This window comes from Prionailurus viverrinus, chromosome F1, assembly GCF_022837055.1.
Source record: "Prionailurus viverrinus isolate Anna chromosome F1, UM_Priviv_1.0, whole genome shotgun sequence".
Taxonomy (NCBI): Eukaryota; Metazoa; Chordata; class Mammalia; order Carnivora; family Felidae; genus Prionailurus; species Prionailurus viverrinus.
Window position 1 is genome coordinate 49060574 of NC_062577.1, and position 22009 is coordinate 49082582.

Genomic DNA, 22009 nt, shown 5'->3' on the forward strand with positions numbered 1-22009 from the left:
ATAATATATTTTCAGGACAACGTAAATTTTACTTTCAACCTAAAGCTGAAATACTGTAATTCTTTGAATTAATTATTCTTGATAGTGGAAGACAATGATTTTTCTAATTTTTCATGTAAGAAAGAAAAGTTTGGAGAAAATTGTTAAGTTGAAAGGAAATTTTATTCTTTAATGATTCTTGAAAATTCAGTGACTATTTTACCAAAAAATAGAGCTGCAACACCGAGAGCATTTATTAATGACTGAACTTACTGACACTGAGAGTGAGAAAGTAGCAGAGATATTAATGCCTGAACAATTCATTCAAAATATGAGAAAAATAACATCCATAAGGGTGAGTCGGTGACAAACACAGGTCTGGAATTTAGAATTTTCTTATCTCCTAACCAAGTTTTCTGTCCTCATAGGCAGTACCTAAAAGTAAAGACACCAAGAAAAAAGCAGAACAGATAGGTACTTGTTCTCCAAACAATATAAAGCATATATGTAAGCCCTCATTTTTAATAAAATAAATAAAATAAGAATAAAATGAAAATAATACTGCTTACTGCTCAAAACATCCTTCAATTCAGGATTTTTGTGTAATTAGTAATAGATTAAAAAATAAAATAAAATCAGCTTATTTAGCTTCAATGCTTCCTCACATTATAATATTGAATGATCCGACAAATGAATAAGCTGGATACCACAATACCATTTATATCACCTGTGAATTTCCTTTTAAGATTACCTGTTTTGTTTTTCTTTTTTTAGCTGTAAGTTATTTTTTCACTTCTTTGTCTAATTTCGAGCTCACTCAGTGATTATAGATTTTCAAATCTGATATAATTCATTTACTAAAATTTCCAGAAGGGTTTTGTGTGATGATATGAATGTGTATGTTGAGGTGAAGAAGATGTGCTTAACTCATAAAATATCAGCTTCTCACGGCATTGTAAAATCAGTAAACCTACTTTTGCCTGGTGATATGCATCTGTTTCTGTGGTTCACAGAGTGAGTTTCCTGCTGAAATAAAGATGTGAATGTTCACAAATTGAATATTAGTAGAAGGCAGATTTCTTCCCACTGTTTTTGGATAAGATACTGACAATAAACAGTAGGAGGTAAATCTATCTCAATTTCAATTATAAATAACATACAAGCATTCTTTTCCATCTATTGTTTGGAAAACAGGAAGCTACATGATTTACAGCAGAATAAAAACAATTATAAAATTGAGTCCCAATGCATTTTTATGGTTTTAGTTATTTCTTGTTCTTCAAACTTGAGGTTGTGTTCCAATGGAAACTCAAAAAGATCTTTTCAAATAATATTCTTAAATTCATAGAAGAAAATAATGTATCATGTCTTCTAGATTTTTTTTATTTAAAACTTGTTATTAGTTTAAGAGATCCAATTTAATCACATCAAGTTTATTTAAAATATTTAATTTGTGTACTTTATGTCACCCTGAATCTAATATGTTTGAAATAATTTGTTTTTAAAAGGTAGAAATGGAATTATTTTGAAAAGGCATACGGACCAAGCTTCATGATAACATAAAAATAAAAGCCAAACATAATCTCTGAACTCAAACATAAAACATAAATATATAAAGACATGATGTGTGCCCTAGGGTAAATTGTAGTTTAACTTTATGTCATGTTTGATTGTACACATCTCTATGGATTACTGTAGTTGATCGATAGTAAGTATATAATGGACAATTTACTTTAAATAATTAATTTGTTATAAGAGAAAAATGGGAAATACATGGTTGGTAAGCATGTTAAATTTACTTCTGAAAAGTATACCTGCTTCAAATTTCTTAGAAAAAGAAATTATAGATGCTATACTAATGGCAAATTAGGCAACAAATTGAGGCAAATTGGGGAAACACATAGGCTCTCCTTTCTGGAGTCCTAAATTGCAACTGGACCCTACTCTAAGTCTGAACACAATCACAAGCTGTGTGATGAGAGAAAATTCTGCATTTATAAGCAGAAGAACTTCATGCGAGGCTTTATATTACAATGATTTTGGGCCCTACGATCATTGTTGTATTTTAGAAAGATTATTCTTCTTACAGTGGAAGAATGGATTTCAGAAGACCAACAAGTGAGTGTATCTCTTAGAAAATAATTCTATATTTAAAAGGGAAATGATGAAACCTAGCTAATTCAGGGTGATGATGCAAAGAAGGGGATGGATAACAAGGAAACTAAAGACATAGAATCAATGTTGATAATAGTAAACATTTGTGAACTATTTTAAGATGTGGAGATTGAAACAAAGAAAGTTTAAGTGACTTTCTCAAGGCTACTGGCAGAACTGTGATTTGAATCTAAATAGCTGCAGAATCTATGTTCTTACCTTATTTCTCATGAATAATATTAACTGCACATGATAACTAAACAGGGAGGTAAAGGACAAGTTCTGTACTTCTGGTTTAGATAAATGAGTTTATTTTCAACGTTTATTTATTTTTGGGACACAGAGAGACAGAGCATGAACGGGGGAGGGGCAGAGAGAGAGGGAGACACAGAATCGGAAACAGGCTCCAGGCTCTGAGCCATCAGCCCAGAGCCTGACGCAGGGCTCGAACTCATGGACCGCGAGATCGTGACCTGGCTGAAGTCGGACGCTTAACCGACTGCGCCACCCAGGCGCCCCGATGATCACATCTTTAATTGCGCACTAATTTCAGAAATGATTGTTTCTCCTAAAGTTGATCACACGTTTATTAATTTTTATTATAACTGGACATAATTTAGCTTTTTATACTAATAAAAATAATCACTTATAGCATATTAAGTGTGCAATAATATTATGTCCTAAAAATGTACATGCCTTAATTTTAAAAAAATATTGCTAAAAAATGCTCACCATCATCTGAGCTTTCTAGTCCCAATCACTCATCACAGATCACCATAACAAATAAAATAATAATGAAAAAGTTTGAAATAATGTAGAATTACTAAAATTTGACATAGAGTCATAGAGGGAGCAGATACTGTTGGAAAAATGGCACCGGTAGACTTGCTTGATGCTGGGTTACCACAAATCTTCAATTTGTAAAAAACATGCAATATCTGTGAAGCGCAATAATGCAAAGGCACGGCAAAACAAGGTATGATTGTGTATGTAAAATAAAGAGAGATCTTAAATAAAGGTAGGTACTTAAAACTTCCATCAGATTTAGCAGCAAATGAATCACCTGTGTTGTTGGTTTAAGCTTTTTAAGGGAGTAAGAACAGAAGGCTGAATGCAGCACAAATAGTGCATGAGAATGAAAGCAAATGCATGCAAGTGGTGTAAGGAAGAGGTTAGATGTAAGTGATAGCTGATAGAGTCTTGAGGGAGGTTTCTGGTATTGTTAATTAAAATATATCTATGATGTATTTATATAATTGATCAAATTTAAAATATCCTTAAGTACCATCCCCTCACCCACCCTCCACTCTCCAGAAAAAAAAAAGTAGCAGGGATATAATGAAACAGTTTCCTAGAGACTAATAAATATGGGGTGTAAAGCACAAATGGACAGGTCAGCCAGAGAGAATCACTTGTAGTTTTCCATTAAAAAAAAAAGTCTGGATGCAGGTAATGTACACAAAAAGGAAGAGAATTCATAGAGTCACCTTATAATGCATTCTATTTCCTCATTGAGGTATTAGAAATGTTCTACTGAAGGAGTAAATGCAGAAATAATGGAGTAAATCACATTTGAAGAGTGGGGAAGTTTCTGAATAGCCACAGTGGGAAATAATAGAGAAATATCTAATGTACTGAGTCTTAAAAACAACCTCCATTATATTATTTAAATTCATGCAAATATTATTTTATGTTTTCATTCCCAGATCAAGACTTAGGTCCACAGATACACCTCTAGTGTTACTAAGTACGTACATAGCGGTATACTGAGTAAAAGAGAGGAGCTTCTATTGCGTGCCATTCTGACTCTAAATCTCATGCTATTACTTTGTACCCTATATCAGGATATCAAACCATTCTGCTCTATGGTATTAGTAAAGCATAGAAAAGGATAGAGAGTTCATTTTGAGTTGAAGAGAATAAATTTGTGGTAGCACTGTTTGTGTACTTCGGGTAAATTCTCAGAAATACTCTGTATTCTTCCCTGAAATTGAGAGAAGACACAAATGATCCAAGGATGATGAGCGACAGGTCATCTGAAGTCACTGACCAGACAGTGATTAGATTATCAATCTTTAGGGCCCTGTTGGGTGGGATTAAAGTGAAAGTTGATTGGTAAAAAGTAAAGAGTTTCCGTTTTTCTAAATGAGGTTAAAACACAAGTGTAATAAGAATAAAGGAGTAAGAAAGAGATGAAAAGATTAGATTAAGCTTAGACTAAACTCAAGATGATGAGACTTATTGAGAATTGCTTGAAATCACTTGTTTAATGAAGTAGGAAATAGAAATATATGTCTCTAATTATTTATAATTTTAGAACCTCTGAAGACAAAAGTATTTTAAGATATTTAGATAATATTCATATTTAAGAAAGAGGTAGAAAGGAAAATTAAGTGTTGCATGGATTTGTGAAATGTAGGCTAAGCTATTTTTATTCAAACTATTACGACAGACTCTCCTACACCTGCAGCTTTTCAAGTCATATTTGTGATTCACATTTTTAATAGTATCATAATGGCATCTAATTTGCAGAGATTAATTGGAGCTAATACGTAAAGAATATGAGATTAAAAAGAAACTAAAGAACTTTACTTTCTAACGACACAAAACAGACTGAATGTCCCCAAATAAAATTGTTATTTCTCTCTGCCATAATTGGATTTTCTCCAGTTTCTGCTTTGTGAATTCCTACTCAACTTTCAAAAACAAATTCCTGTTTTTTCCCCTATAAAGAAATCACCAAACATTCCCAAATACTTCATTTATTGCATCTCAAAGATGGGTTTAACCCTTGCTGTCTACTACCTTTGTAGACACCCTGCCATTTAAATTGTTATACTATATTTTTAGATATTTTTTCATGTGTGTTTCACTTTATTATATGTGTCTTACCAGGAGTTGGTAAATTCTTTGACTTCAATGATGGTAGCTTATTTCTTTTTGCATCTTATCACTATCTTAAGCATTGAATAAACATTTGTTTAAAGGTTCAGAATGTAAGACACCAAATCAAAAGAAGAGAAACAAGAGGGAGTATATGTGTAAATGCCATGTACCAGAGTGTAGTTGCAGACAAAAACCCTTGAAATCTCAGTCCTCCTCTATAAGGCCCTACATATGTCCCACTCAATGCTCTTTGTTATCTCAAATAACTAAACAACAAAAGTAAAATTTAGAAAAGAAAAACAGTTACTTAATGGAGTCACAAAAACTGACTCAGACCCAGCACTGCCAAGTGGATGTGCCAGGTCAATAAAACAAAGAGGGAGCTTCTATTTAGCACTATTTTATTAGCTTGTATCTGATGTAAAGGAAACTTTAATTAAAAAAAAAAAAAAGAATGATTATGGGGCACCTGGGTGATTCAGTCAGATAAACCTCTGACTCTAGATTTTGGCCCAGGTCATGATCTCACTGTTGTAAGATCGAGCCCTGGGTTGGGCTCCACCTTGGGTGTGGAGCCTGCTTAAGATTCTCTCTCCCTCTCTCTCTGTTTGTCCGCCACTCGCACATGCACTCCCTCCCTCCCCAAAAAAAGAGAGAAAAAAGAAAAGTAGAATAACCCCATAGATAAACCAACACCTGATAGGAGACATGAAGTCATAGTTACATTATTTCCCTTTGCTCCACAAACCGTCTTTCCTGAGATATAGTTAATTGGCTTCTCACAACCAACCTGTGAGTTACATCAATCAGTCACACTTAGTTTGGGCTGGCTTGAAAGCGTTATCTGTTATCTTTTAACGTTTAAAACAACTTCATTGCTGTTTCCATTCCTTAGTGTCTTACGGTCTCTGAGAGTTTACTCACTAATAAAATAGGATATAACCTTTACTGAGACAATGGTACCTAATTGATCTAAATGAACCGTTGAAGAGAAAATATTCCATTCTACATATGGTAACCCTTTCTGTCATAGAAGGAGTTACCAATAGGAAGTGCACATTTTCTCTGTTGTTCCAATCTATAAGAGGGGTTTCTCAACCCCTATCCCATGTGTGGAAGAATGTAATGATAGAATGAGGCCAGTGGTCAACAGGTATGTTTTTTAGTTGTAAAGTTAAGGTTAAGCAAATCCACTTGCTAACCTGGATTTTCCAACATTATAATAATCAGCAAATAAGGTAATATTTTGGACTTTGGTTTATTCTTTGCCATATATTTTAGTGGCTCAGAAGCCACAAGATGAAGAGATTTATTTTCATTGTTTCTGGAATCCCAACACTAATTGGCATGAATGAATGAATGAATCCTATCAGTCTTTACTCACTGTTTAATTGGTTATCAGTTTTAGTGAGTAGGCTGAAAAAAATAAACATACATTTCTTTGAAATATTTTTCTATATTCTTTTGACCTTGAGAATTATATGGAGGAAGAAACTATTTTCTGGGTGATACTTTTTATGATATACCAATACATAATGGAACAGAATCTTCCCTTGTAAAACTGAATAAGGAATTTTTTGAAAACTCAATTCACATTTCACTTTTGTTAAGCTATGTGGTAGCCAACCTCCAGGATGCCAATTACCATGCCCCCTTGCTGAAATTCACACCGCTTTGGGGTCTCCTTGTGTGGTTCCTTGGGGGCACACTCATTTGTGTACTCTCTCTGTGTCTCTTTTTATTAGTGCTCTGGAGGAAGTCATGTTGTCAGCAGACCCATGGAGAGACCCACCTGGTGAGAAACTGAAGGTTTTTGCCCAATTATGAGTAAACCTGGAAACAGATCCTTCCGTCCAAATATAAACTTCACAGACTACAGGGTCAGCCAATATTTTGACTTCAACGTCCTGAGAGACTCTGAGCCAGGGCCTCTGAGAGTCAGAGCTAGATTTCAGTCTCAAGCAGTGTCTTAAGCAGCACAAAAGTAAGTGGTGCAGGAGGCCTGGGGCTGGTCAGCAAAGATATGGAGGAGGAGAAGAGAAGGAAAAGGAGGAGGAGGAGGAGGGGGAAGGGGAGGAGGAGGAAGAGAAGAAGAAGGAAGAAGAAGAAGAAGAAGAAGAAGAAGAAGAAGAAGAAAGAAGGAAGAAAGAAGAAGAAGAAGAAGAAGAAGAAGAAGAAGAAGAAGGGGAAGGGCAAGAGCAAGGGCAAGGGCAAGGAGAAGGAGAAGGAGAAGGAGAAGGAGAAGGAGAAGGAGAAGGAGAAGGAGAAGAAGGATCCAGAGTCCCAATCTGGAAATGATCATGTCCATGATCAGAGACAGTTCCTGGAGAGAAAGCCAAACAGAAGAGGGAGAAGGAATAGAGATTTGGAGCTGGTAATGACAGAGATGAACATCTCAATGAGGAGCAGCATGAGGAATGCACAGGTAATGTGGTGGAGACTCTTAATGCTCTAACCAACTGACTTGTGCTTTCTCAGACCTACCCACTGAACTACCTTCCTTCATAAAGATTTGCCATTTTTGCAGTTTAAAATACTACTACAACTACTAATAATAAATGTTTCTTGATAAGTTGTGGAACAGTTGCTATGCAAAAATAGGTAACTAATGCAAGCATTTAATATTTTATTATACAAATAGAAAACCTGATTCTTGGTGGAATAATAAAGGGAATTGTGTCATGAATTAAATGTCACATATGTGCATTGTTTTCAGTTTCAGTTAGAAACTGTACTTTGGGAGAGTCCTGGTAACTGTTAACTGTTTTCTCTCACATATACATTTTAGAATCAATTCATCAACTTTGACCAAAAAGGCAAGAGTTATTACATTAGAATTACATTTAATTTGTAGCTTTAAATTTTTTTTAATGTTTATTTATTTTTGAAGGAGAGAGAGACAGAACATGAGTGGAGGAAGAGCAGAGAGAAAGGGAGACACAGAATCCAAAGCAGGCTCCAGGTTCTGAGCTGTCAGCACAGAGTCAGACATAGGACTCAAACTCACCATCCACGAGATCATGACCTGAGCCAAAGTCGGATGCTTAATCGACTGAGCCACCCAGGTGCTCCAGTTAGTAGCTTAATTTAGTACGAATTATATACATTTACAATATTAGGTTTTCCTATCTATAAAAATAGTACTTCTCCTCACTTTGCATGAATTCTGAGCAATTGATAAAGAAATATCCATATCAAACAGTTTCATGAGTTGTAGCTTCCCTCATAAAAGTCTTGCATCTTTTTGTAGGATTGTTTCTAAGTACTTAATATTGATGTAGAGAAATGTCATTTATGTTTTTAAAAAAAATTTTTTAATGTTTATTTTTGAGAGAGACAGAGACAGAATGTGAGTGGGTTAGGGGCAGAGAGAGAGGGAGACACAGAATCTGAAGAAGGCCCCAGGCTCCAAGCCGCCAGCACAGAACCCGACACAGGCCTGGAACCCATGAGCTATGAGATCATGACCTGAGCCGAAGTCAGGAGCTCAACAGACTGAGACACCCAGGCGCCCAAAGAAATGCCATTTATGTTTTTACATGTACCTAGCATGCAACAAATTACTTAACTATGTTTTTGATTATAATAAAATGTTGGCATCCTTTCAGGGAGTTTTCTACACTAACAACTATAAATCTTTGAAATACAGTAGATTATTTTATCTTTATTTCTGATTTTGTATATTTCCATCTCTATCTACCTATCTTTAATTCATCATAATCATCTACTTTTCTATGTGTTACTGCATTTGCTAATAATTCAGTCTTCTCTAGTATAAAGTTGAATAAAGATGATGAAAGTAAGCATTATTTCCTGTCTCTCATTTTATTTTTTTAAAATTTTTTTAACGTTTATTTATTTTTGAGACAGAGCATGAACAGGGGAGGAGCAGAGAGAGAGGGAGACACAGAATCGGAAACAGGCTCCAGGCTCTGAACTGTCAGCACAGAGCCGATGCGGGGCTCGAACTCACGGACAGCGAGATTATGCCCTGAGCTGAAGTCGGACGCTTAACCGACTGAGCCACCCAGGCGCCCCCTGTCTCTCATTTTAAAAGAAATACTTAAGTCAGTTTTTTAAAAGTATAGATTTGTTTTTATTTTGTAAATGACAGTATTTTTCCTAGTTTCATAGAGATTTTTTCCTTCAACATTCCTTTTTTAAATTGTCTTTTAATTCTAATTGTCTTCACTCTTTTTTTTTTTCTTTTTGAGAATGGAGGAGGGGCAGAGGGAGATGGAGAGAGAGAATCTTAAGCAGGTTCCATGCCCATTGAGGACGCTGACACAGGGCTCAATCTCACAACCTTGAGATCATGACCTGAGCTGAAATCAAGAATCCGATGCCTAACTGCCTGAGCCACCCAGGCATTCCTATTTTCATGCTAATATAGTTAATACACAGTGTTATGTTAGTTTCAGATGGACAATATACTGATTCAATAATTCTATATATTACTCAGTGCACATTATGATAAATGTACTTTTTAACCCCATCATCTATTTAGAGATTTTTAAAAATAATAATTTATGTATTCCACTACCAAATAAATATATCCATATATGCAATGATGCTTTTTACTATTATAAATAATGCTGCAATAAATATCCCAGGATGTTTAAATATCCATTTATGAATGTATTTCTGGGAATGACAACTGAATTAGTAAATATACTTTCAAAAATAGGGGCGCCTGGGTGGCGCAGTCGGTTAAGCGTCCGACTTCAGCCAGGTCACGATCTCGCGGTCCGTGAGTTCGAGCCCCGCCTCAGGCTCTGGGCTGATGGCTCAGAGCCTGGAGCCTGTTTCCGATTCTGTGTCTGCCTCTCTCTCTGCCCCTCCCCCGTTCATGCTCTGTCTCTCTCTGTCCCAAAAATAAATAAACGTTGAAAAAAAAAAATTTTCAAAAATATGTTTTGTTTTTCTCATTTTTCAGATGGCAGACCCAAGATCTAGAGAAGTTAAATATCTCACTCTAAGCCACTCATAGAGAGTGGCAGATGCATAGCATTAAAAGACATATATTTAATTTAAAATCCAAATTTTTTTTTTTAATTTTTTTTTCAACGTTTATTTATTTTTGGGACAGAGAGAGACAGAGCATGAACGGGGGAGGGGCAGAGAGAGAGGGAGACACAGAATCGGAAACAGGCTCCAGGCTCTGAGCCATCAGCCCAGAGCCCGACGCGGGGCTCGAACTCACGGACCGCGAGATCGTGACCTGGCTGAAGTCGGACGCTTAACTGACTGTGCCACCCAGGCGCCCCTAAAATCCAAATTTTAACCAGTTTGGATTCCAACATAAACCTAATGCTGCTTCTTCTGTGAAAGCTTCTCAACTTTCTCCCCTGCACTCTCACAGCAATTGTATGTGATGATGATTATTGTATTTTCTGATACAGTTTTACGTGATAATTTTTATAAGTGATCAATAGTATAGAAAAATTACCAACGTGGTAAATTAATTACCATTTCAATATTTCATTAAATGCAGAGAAAAATTCCTTTCGTAAAAACTGACTTTACATACTTGAAGTGAATGGTAGCTTTTAATAATTTCTGAGCAATGGAATAACTATTTGACTTTGAATAAGTCGTAATTCCTATGATCATAACGTTGCTCATCTGCAAAGTGTGATGGTCCTCTCTGCCTTACGGTAGCAGGGGTCTGAGGAGTATTTAGTGCACACTTCGGATAAGGCCCAGTTCTCAGTCCCATCCATTTTGCTCTCAACAGTATTCTTATTAGATAAATACACTTATTTTCTATTTTAGTTTCTCTTTTCTATTTTCCTTCCTTCCTTCCTTCCTTCCTTCCTTCCTTCCTTCCTTCTTTTTTTTCTTCCTTCTTTTTCATTTATTTTTGTAAAGACTGTGAGAATCTGTGGCATGGGAAAATAAAGAAATGTATTGAAAGCTTCACAGATAGCAATTGGCAGTGGAAGAACTTCAACATAGGCGATCTGCTTCAGAGTCCGTCCCTTTAACCGAACAACAAACGCCTTGTACCCTGGCTTAAGTAGAAGAAAAATTTAATGTACCTGGAAATGTCTTTCCAACCAACATAAAAATAGAAAGTTTCTTTTCTGTATTTCTCAAGGAAAAATCTTATTCATATTTGTACCTGTGCATTTGCTGATCTTATCAAGATCAGAACTTAATAAAGTTTGAGTAAGTGAGCATCGATAAAGCCGTTTCTAATGTTTCTTTATAGTTTAAAATATTTAGACCAGGAGAATTCCAATATAATTGCCTTGCAAAAAATGTACATTAGGAAATGAGAAATAATCATGAGCTATGAAGGCATCAATGTGATAAAAAACATATTTAGAAGAGCATGCTATGATTTTATTGTGCTTAATTGAAGCATGTAATTGAGCATGGCCACCTGCATACCACAAAAAAAGTTATAATACTATAATTTGAAAAACATATCAAAATATATAAAAATATACATTGTCAGGATAAAATCTTGTAAGTTTACTGCTCTAATCTTCAAAATCTTTATGTATTATGGAGTGTTTTAAATTATATACGAACTAACAGATGATCATTATGTCAAGATTTTACTGCAGAGCTGAAATTAAGCTCCTTTCAAAGTTTTATTGCAAACAATGGAGCACCTTTACAAGCCCCTGGCATATTGGAAAAAAAAAAAACAACTTCAGAAGTAGATTAGAGTCTCTATTATATTTGCAATGATTATGGTGATAACTATGTTGCTATCCTTGTGATCATTACCATTATCTTTACTCTTGGAAAACATACGCAGAATGTATTGTGTTGTCTTGAATCTCAAAGAACAGCATTAGAGCCAAGTGAATACAGGGTCAAAAATATTTAGCAGCGCAGTAGAGATGTTCGTCATTTCACAAAGCACAGTGCAGGTTTATTCGGAGATAGAGAATCTATTGCCCTGCCCTACTGACAAAGATTCTAAAAACCGTTTGCAGATGCCATCCATGGGGGCTCTTTCAGATCTCATTTATATCCTGCTTACCCCAAACTCTCTTTGAAGGAGAAAGGCAATAATGCATTAAATTGCGCTACGGAAAACAAATGTATATAAAATAAGAGTTATGAATGTTTTTCTTTCCTGCCTGAGTGAATGAAGATAAATGGTCTAGAAGGACTCTGTGTTTATTGCCATAGTTACTGTACTTTTGCTCATGAGGGTGTTTTGTTTTCATTTTTATCTTTTCTAATAAAGTTTTTTTCATAAACAATTCAATGCATGTGTATTCAATTATTTGCAAGCGAGTTGAGTTAAAAAATTTTTTGACTGTAGGGGCGCCTGGGTGGTTCAGTCGGTTGAGCATCCAACTTCGGCTCAGGTCATGATCTCTCAGTTTGTGAGTTCGAGCCCCGCGTCGGGCTCTGTGCTGACAGCTCAGAGCCTGGAGCCTGCTTCAGATTCTGTGTCCCCTTCTCCCTCTGCCCCACCGCTGCTTGTGCTCTGTCTCTCTCTGTCTTTCAAAAATGAATAAACATAAAATTTTTTTAAATTTTTTGACTTTTATAGTGGAAATGATTTTTTACACATCATTTTTCAGACAGATAAGTTTTAAACTCCTTCCCACTATAGTAGTGAACTTTCTGCTAACGATAGATTTCTTTTTTTATGTTTATTCATTTTTGAAAGAGAGAGAAGAAGAGGAGAGGGACCGGGGGGGGGGGGGGGGGGACAGAGGATCCCAAGCGGGCTCTGAGCTGATAGCAGCAAGCCAGATGTGGGGCTGGAATTGATGAACCATGAGATCATAACCTGAGCTGAAGTATGACACTCAACCGACTGAGACACCCAGGCGCCCCTAAAGATAGATTTTTTGCAGATATGTCACTTCAATTTTCTAGGTTCAACTCTACAAAATTGTGTGGGAATAAAGGAGTAGTAAACAAAGATCACCACTTTAAAAATATTCACAAAATCCCACCAACCTGGATTCAACCTAAGCAGCAAAAACAACAAAAACAAAAAGCCAGAAAATGCCTTCTTAAAATATATTACATTGTGAAATGCAATTAGAATTATAAATGTTCAAATAATTTAAAATTCTTTGTTTATTTCCATTACCTTAAATAAAAATCAATGTGACTGCTTTTATTCCAATGGACTAGTTGGTCTGAATTTATGCAAACACAAGACTATTCAATGTAATTTTTATGTGGATTTACATAATGTACCTGAAAGAATACATTGCCAGCAGGTTTTATTCACTTATTATAAATATTTTTATTTTTGACCAAATCATATTATGAAATGGCAAATTTCAAAAGAATTGTATATTTTAGTTTTGAAGCACTTCTGTATATGAATATTTCATGATACCAACTGTGAAATACCCAATTGCAATGATTACAATGATTATACCTTTCTACTTTATTTGAATGAAATTGTCATTTAAGCATGGATTTCTTTTTTAATGATATTCTAATTAAATGGACAAACATCCTTACCACAAGTGAGGAATGGAAATGGAAAACATAAATGGAAAAAAGTATAGACAAGAGTATATACACGATTTTTACCAATTAAAAAAGTTGAAAAAAATCACTAAGGTATTCCAATATTACATCTCAAATACTCTATAAGTCATTAAAATCATATAAGAAAACTTGAACCATAAGCTATGCATATAAAGGGTAGCAAATGTAAGAATTAGCATGCTCATTATAATAATGAAAAATGGAGAATAAAAAAATTACAAATGGTGTATTCAAATAATGTTTAATTTATAAAATTTAACATACTATCATAAGGTAGAGCTTTTTAAGATTATTTAGTGCCAAAAACCTTTATTTCTCCAGTTTTTGCTTATATCCAACATGTCTCTAATTTGTCTACTCAGTATATTCTAACCTCTCAATCCCTTTGGTTCAAAATGGTATCATCTCTCAGATTCATTTTTGCTATTTCTACTTTGTATCTCTTAATCAACTCATTTTTCTCCAACCCAAGTTTCTATATCAAAACGTGAGTAATTTTTCAAATTCAAAACTGATCATGTCATTCCTTTCTGTAAAAATTCCATTTAAATATTTTGAAATTTCTTCATTTCTCTTAAGATTTTGTCCAGATTTCTGAACATAGTTTTAAGGCCTTGGACTACATGTCTGGGCTCATCCACCAGCCACTTTTTCCATAATAAGAGTGTACCAGGATTTTGCATTACCCTGCTTTCTCTTGAATCCTAGATAATGCTCAGGTTTTGCCTTAGATGTAGCCAATTCTTATTGCCACCACCTTCCTCAACCATATATATGTGTCTTTGTGTCCTTAATGCCATAATTTCCCCTGGGAAACCTTCCACATCTCTTCATTGGCTGTTGATAGGGACATTTCTTTACGGTACATGCCACTTCTTTAAATTTTTTTTATTGTTTATTTATTTTTGAGAGAAGTGAGAGTTTGTGCCAGCAGAGTGGGGGGAGACAGGGAGGGGGAGAATGAGGATCCAAAGTTGACTCTGCACTGTCAGCAGAGAGCTCAATGAGAGGCTTGAACTCAGGAACTGTAAGATCATGACCTAAGCTAAAGTCAGACACTTAACTGACTGAGCCACACAAACGCCCCACATGCCACTTCTTTTCAATCGATTCTAACATCTAGTCCAGTATTATCTGGTTGGCTTTGAGTTGGGAAAAATCCAGGTGTTTTAATTTTCTTTAACTTTCTTTTTTTTCTTTGTAATCATCTATACTTTAGACTATATCCATTATTTAATGGATTATGTATGTAAGCGAATTTAAAAAAAAAGTATAACCTGTATAATAATGCAGATGGAAGTCATAAAGTTGATTAGCAAGTATACGTGATAGTGGCAGAGCAAATAATAATAGGAAATGATTTGGAGTCTGATAAGCTTGAGTTTTAAATGTACATCTACTGTTTAAATGCTCTTGATGATATTTTGTGTATGAGTTTCAGTTTATTCTTCTGTAGAGATAATAATGTCTACCTTTCTGAGTTATTGGGACATTAAATTATATAATATAGAAAGCAGAAACACAGCTTGGTGAATGTATTCATTCATTTAAAAAGTATTTATTGATTCTCAACTAATAGTTAGGCAGTATGTAACTACATTACAAAACTCTCAAGGAACTCACAGACAAGTGTAGATAAAAAATCATTTTGTCTCTGCTCCTTTCTGTACTTTCACATCCAGCTTAATCCTTAGAAGGATAATTTGCTGATATAATTGTTTAGAGCCCAGACCATTATCTGGACTAAAAATTACCTACTTTTCATGTTGCTGAATCTGTAAACTGATTTCTCTCTCTCTCTCTCTCGCTCTCTCTCTCTCTCTCTCTCTCCCTCGGTCTCCTCTCTTTCTCACTGTTTTCTTTTCATCTTTTCACCTGCTTTCACCTTTCATTATTTCTTCTATTCCTTCCAATTCGATCTTAGTGCTTGTCTTAACATGCACATCCAGATATCCTATACATTGCTTCAAGTTTGTATAATACACAGTAGAGGTAAAGGAATAAAGTCAAAGTTTAAGTTCAGGCTTAAAAGGAAATACTGACTCTTCTTTAGCTCTATTAATTACATGAAAATTATCTATTCCAACTTTTTTCAGAATTTGTGCTATCTCTCTTTCAGTGGAATTAATCAAGTGGAACGTTTATCCTCACTGTCTGTTGGCCATGTAAGTTACCACACAAAAGGCAGGTCTTTGCAACCCCACAAAAGGCAGCTGTGGTGGTAAAGTGGGAATTGAGATATTTTTTCCTAGCCAAATGTCAATTAATATCACCTCACCTAGGGGCGACTGGTGACTCAGTCAGTTAAGTGTCTGACTCTTGGTTTCATCTCAGATCATGATATCATGGTCATAAGATCAAGCCCTGCTTCAGGCTGTACTCTGACAGCACAGAGCTTGCTTGGGATTCTCTCTCTCCCTCTCTCTCTCTGCCCCTCCCTGGCTCGTGCCCTCTCTCTCTCTCTCTCAAAGGAAATAAATAAACTTATATATATGTGTGTGTGTGTGTGTATATATATATATATATATATATATAAACACGTGTGTGTGTGTGTGCGTGTGTGTGTGTGTGCGTGTGTGTGTATCACCTCATCTCACCTCACCTCTAATCTATGGCTCAAACTGAAGCTTACCTATGTCAGCTGTACATCATTTGGTTGCTGCTACCCTAATATCACAGTTATAAAAGCAAACTTGATAGGCTGAAATAAAATAATAGAAATTAGCCCAAGAATTATTCTAACTTGAGATGAATTCAATTCTCAATAAATCTGTCCACATAGATGATGTTTTGCAAAAGGTGTTTAAAGAAGTTCATAGCTATATATTCAGAGAGCAGATTTTCACTAGTGGCCTTGAGCTCACCTGCATCAAACTTTTTATTATTTTATTTTTCATTTTTTCTTATTATGTTATTGTTATTATTATGCATCAAATTGTGTTATTTCAAATAAGACTATTCTGGACAACAAAGTTTGCCATAAATTACATTGTTTATTATCATTTTTATAAAATCATTGGCCCAATAATTGTTACCAGGAAGTTACTGCCCTCCATCCTCTATATTGTTTAAAAAAAATGTTTGAAAGGTGTGGGAATAAGGCATGTAGGCATCTGGAATTTTGTGAGGCTAAGTAAGTTGAATAGTAAGTTAAATGGACTTTAAATATGTTTTTTGAGGAAGAAAGCTAATCTTTAAGACTGACTGGATAATCACAAAGTGATGTAAAAACACAAATGCACTGCCATGTTATTTTAATTCTATTATTACTAAAAAATATAGCTTCTAGGTTTGGTTCTTTGTAATCTAGTAAATTATAAAAAATATATTTCCCTTGCACTATGAAGATAATGGTTAATATTGTGTTTATTTAGCACTAAAACTTTACCTTACAGCTTTCAGAGGGAACTCACTGAAATTTAGCAATTAATGGAATCTTAATTACAGTGAGCATGGGGAGGCTGGAAGAACTGATGTGCTCCTGAGAATGGAAAAATTTCTCTGTATGACTTGCACACAGACTGATTTCCATATGCTGCTAACCTATTTGTCCATTTGTATATGAAAATAGGAATTTCCTCTTCTTTCTATCTGTATAAAAAATAAATTCAGGTGGGGACAATATTAACCAACTTTTTCTCTTAAAAGATCTCTCTCATTCGCTCACTCCCTCTCTCTCGCTGTCTACACACACACACACACACACACACACACACATACACACACACGCACACACTTTAAATTAGTTCCATAGAATTATGTAGCACATTACCCTTGTAGCAATCATTTACAGGATTTCCTTCAAGACTTTAGGACTACCTCACTATTATTCGTGACACCACAACTGTTCTAATAATAATAATAACATAATAATGTTCTTTAACAATAAAATACTTAGTGTTCTCTATGTTCCTTCAAAATAGTCCAGAGGAGTTAACTATTCATGGGTCCTGGGCTATGAGCAGAAAGGACATTCTGGAAGTTGCACAGTACTTGGTGATACAGGAGCTTTACAAAGCGTGGAGAGACCACACTGAACATCACGAGAATCTTACTGTCATGCCAGAAAGGCTACAAATATGTGACGAGCTAGACTTTTCCAAGAGTAAGACTTCTTCTAGACTGACTCAAATAAAGTTCAAAAGACTCAAAGTGAATGCCAAACAGGTAAGCTCATAAATTAATTGCCTAACAGAAAAAACTCAATATTTTCAGAAGGAAGACAGCAAAATTTACACACACAGCAATGCAACATCAAAATGATGAGTATACAATAAAAATTACTAAATGCATGAAAAATTAAGAAAATGCGACTCATTATGAAGAAAAAAACAGAATATAAGGAAATAAAAGATCTAACAATATTCCTCCCCTAAAGGATGGATTTTATTTATTGTTTTACTTATAATATTTTTATTTAAAAAATCTCTTGCAAAACTGGAAAAAGAAGACCAAGTTCTTTGTTAGATAGAGACAATTTTTGGAAAGTATTTTTAATAGTCAAGCACTGAAATCTTTTCCTCTGAGATGGGCAACACAAAGATGTCCAGTACCAGTGCTTATAGTCAGCGTTGCCAAGGACACCTAAAACAATATGGCAAGGTGAGGGAAGAAATTACAGACATGAGAATTGAGAAAAGAGAAACAATATAAGATATCAAATTTATGGGATACAGCTGATTCTGTATTTAAGGGGAAATTCAGAGCATTAAATTTTATATTGGAAAATAAATGAATGGTCTAAACTTTACTTTTAAACACTAAATGGGCAAATTATACACAAAGTAACAGAAAAGGAAGTAATCAGGATATAGCAAATTAATAAATAAGATAAAGCCAAAAATAAATGTGAGTTGAAAACGGGCAAGTGGTAAAGTAGGAAAGCAAAAATTTTGTTCTTTGTAAATATTAATAGTTACGCAGATATCTAACAAGATTGAACAAGAATGAAATAAATGATACAAATTTCCAATATTAGAAATGGAAGACGTATAATACTAAAATTTCAGAGGCATTAAAATGACAAAAAAGCAATTTATACACCAGTAAATGATAAATACAACTAAATGAAATGAACAAAATTCTTGAAAACATAGCAAATAGATTATCTTAATATAATATAGTTATAATAGACATAAATATTTATAGTTATAAAGTTATAATACATAGTTTATATATTATAAATATATTATATACAAATGTATATATATGTTAATAATATATATTAACTTTATAATATAACGTTAATAGTTATAAAGACATTTGGGAAATCGAATTTATCAATACCCTCTCAGAATGAAGCACCAGCTCCAGATAATAGAAAAGTAAAGACATTTTTTCTATTCATTTTATGAGAATAGTAAAGTTCTAATATTTATATGTGATAAGAAAATAGTACTACTGTACAATATTTATTATGAAAATAAGTGCAAACATCCTTAGTAAAGTATTAAGGGAAAATGTAACAATATATGAAAAACATAACAGCTTGGTTCATAATTTGAAATTCAATTCATGTAATATGCCATAATAACAGAATATTGGAAATAAACTAGATATATCAACAGACATAGGACAATCATTTCACAAAATTAAAAAAGAAAGTGCATTACCTAAAAAATAAATTGTGAAATAGGAATAAAAACACACTCCCTCAGTGTGATGAGTAACACTTACAAAACCTGCAGGTGACCTCATACTTAATGGTGTAAAGTTGAACAATTTCTCTCTAAAAGTGGAAATCAAGTGTGAATGTCTCCTTTTTCAGTTTCTGTTTAATATTTTCCTGGAGGTCTAACCTATTAAAATGGGCAAGGAGAAAGAGATAAAATGGATAAGTTTTGGAAATAAACTATTTTAAATATTTCGATTCCTAGACCTAGCCCTAGCATGGTTTACTATGCAGAAAACCCTAAGGAATATTTTAAAAGTTATAATTATTTAATGAATTGAGCAATGTAGCAGAATACAAATCCCATACACAAAAATCAATTCCATTTTATCTATGCAGTAACAAATAAGATATGTTTAAAACTCTATTTGCAATAGGTCAAAAAACCCTAAAATGCTTAGGAATGAATTTAATGCAGGATACGTAACACGTATGCACGAACAAATAGAAAATATTTCCAAGAGACCAGAGAGGAACTAAATATTGTAAGATATCATTTCTCCTCAAATTAATCGACACATCCAACACAATCCAAAGTAGGGTTGGGGTTTTTTTAATGTTTTTTTTTTTAATTTATTTTGAGAAGGAAACACAAAAGCATCAGTGCACAAGCCAGGGAGGGGCAGAGAGGGAGGGAGAGACAGAATCCCAAGCAGGCTCCCAGCTGTCAACACAGAGCCCAACACAGGGCTAGATCTCCCAAACCCAACTGCGAGAACATGACCTGACCCGAAAGCAGGAGATGAAAGTTTAACCTACTGAGATACCCAGGCACCCCCACAGCAGGATTTTAAATAGAAATTGGTAAGCAGATTCTAAAATTGATACCAAAAGCTAGAGTACCAGCAATAACTAAAATATTTGAAAAAGAGCAAGAGTTACTTTAAACCTTACTTTGCTTAATGATTTTAAAAATTAATATAAAGTCACAGCAACCGACCTCCAGCTATGAACAATGGAGACCATCATAAAATAGACACACACTTTTTTTTAAATTTTTTTAAACGTTTATTTATTTTTGAGACAGAGAGAGACAGAGCATGAATGGGGGAGGGTCAGAGAGAGAGGGAGACACAGAATCCGAAACAGGCTCCAGGCTCTTAGCAGTCAGCACAGAGCCCGACGCGGGGCCCAAACTCATGGACCGCGAGATCATGACCTGAGCTGAAGTCAGACGCTTAACCGACTGAGCCACCCAGGCGCCCCTAGACACACACTTATATGGCATTCTATTCTGAGCCAAAGGAAACTAATAGGAAAAAGAAAAACTTTCCAACACCTGGTGCTGGAAAAATTGTTTCCATAAAGGGAAAAATAAATTTGAATCCCTACCTCATGTGATACATACAAATGAAAATTTTGAACATTATAATATCTCCTTTGTATCAGATATTTAGTTCCTTTAGATCTACTACTTAGTGCCTTTTAACCTGCTGTAATTTATTTGATGCCTTGAGTTTATGAAAATACATGCTATGTGTAACAATTTTAATGAATCTCTTGGCACAGTAAACTCCAAGAAAGTTCGAAACATGAAAAATAATTAATTTATGCAACTAATATAAATTAAAGATGCATTGGCTTCTAAGCCTTATTTGACATACTGGGAATAGTCCCTGGCCTCATGAAGATTTAATTCTGACAAGAGTACATAAACACAAATACATAAACAACAAGATATTAAAATAAAAAATAAACATTTTATTTGAAAGAATGATAGAGAACATGAAGTCTAGTAAAGGCTTGTAAGAAAAGAGAGTGATGTGGATGGAGAGTGGCATTGCTATTTCTGTTAACTGTTCAGGGGAGATGTCTTTGTTAAGATTATTTTTCAACAGAGACTTGACTGAAAGAGGAGATTATGATGACATCTGTAAGAGGGAAGAGTCACAATCTAAATGAACAGTAAGTGTCATGCCCCAGAGGATGAGAACAATTTTTGTATTTTGGGAACTAGAAAGAGATCATCTATCCTTGTATGGGGAAGATTGATAAGAGATAAGGCAGAGAGATTGTGAAAATAAGATCTTGTAGTCTTTTAAGTCATATTAGGGTTTTAGATTTGATTCTGAGAGAGATGGCATTTTTTTTGAGCAGAGAATTGACATGATTTGACATCTGTATTAAAAATAAATGTGACAGCTGTAAAGAGAATTTGTAAAAAAAAAATTTGACAGCATAAAGAGACTGTATGAGACAAACGAGAAAATAGGACGATTAATTAGAAGGTTAGTGATGAGTCCAGGTAAGATATTTGGGTGGCCTAGACTAAAATGTCAGAAGCAAAAATGTTGTAATCTACATATTATGTCCAAATATATTTTTGGAAATGACATGGAATACATTTAAATAGCAAATTCAGATTTAATTGTAATACATTTTGTTGAGTGTTTACATTAGCAGATTACAAGGAAAAGCTGTGGAGCAAGAATCAGTATTTACAAAATTAATATAATTTACTTTTCCACTAAAAGTATCCAAATACAGAATATGATTTTGTTTGAACAGATACGCTTTCAAAAGTACCTACTCTCGGGGCGCCTGGGTGGCTCAGTTGGTTAAGTGTCCGACTTCGGTTCAGGTCATGATCTCATGGTCCGCTAGTTCAAGCCCCGCGTGGGGCTCTGTGCTGAAATCTCAGAGCCTGGAGCCTGTTTCAGATTCTGTGTCTCCCTCTCTCTCTCTGCCCATCCCCTATTCATGCTCTGTCCCACTCTGTCTCAAAAACAAATAAACATTAAAAAAAATTTTTTTAAAGTACCTATTCTTTTGATACAGTGTCTAAAATGAATGAATAAATAATTCCCTCACTGTTCAGTGAAGAATATGATG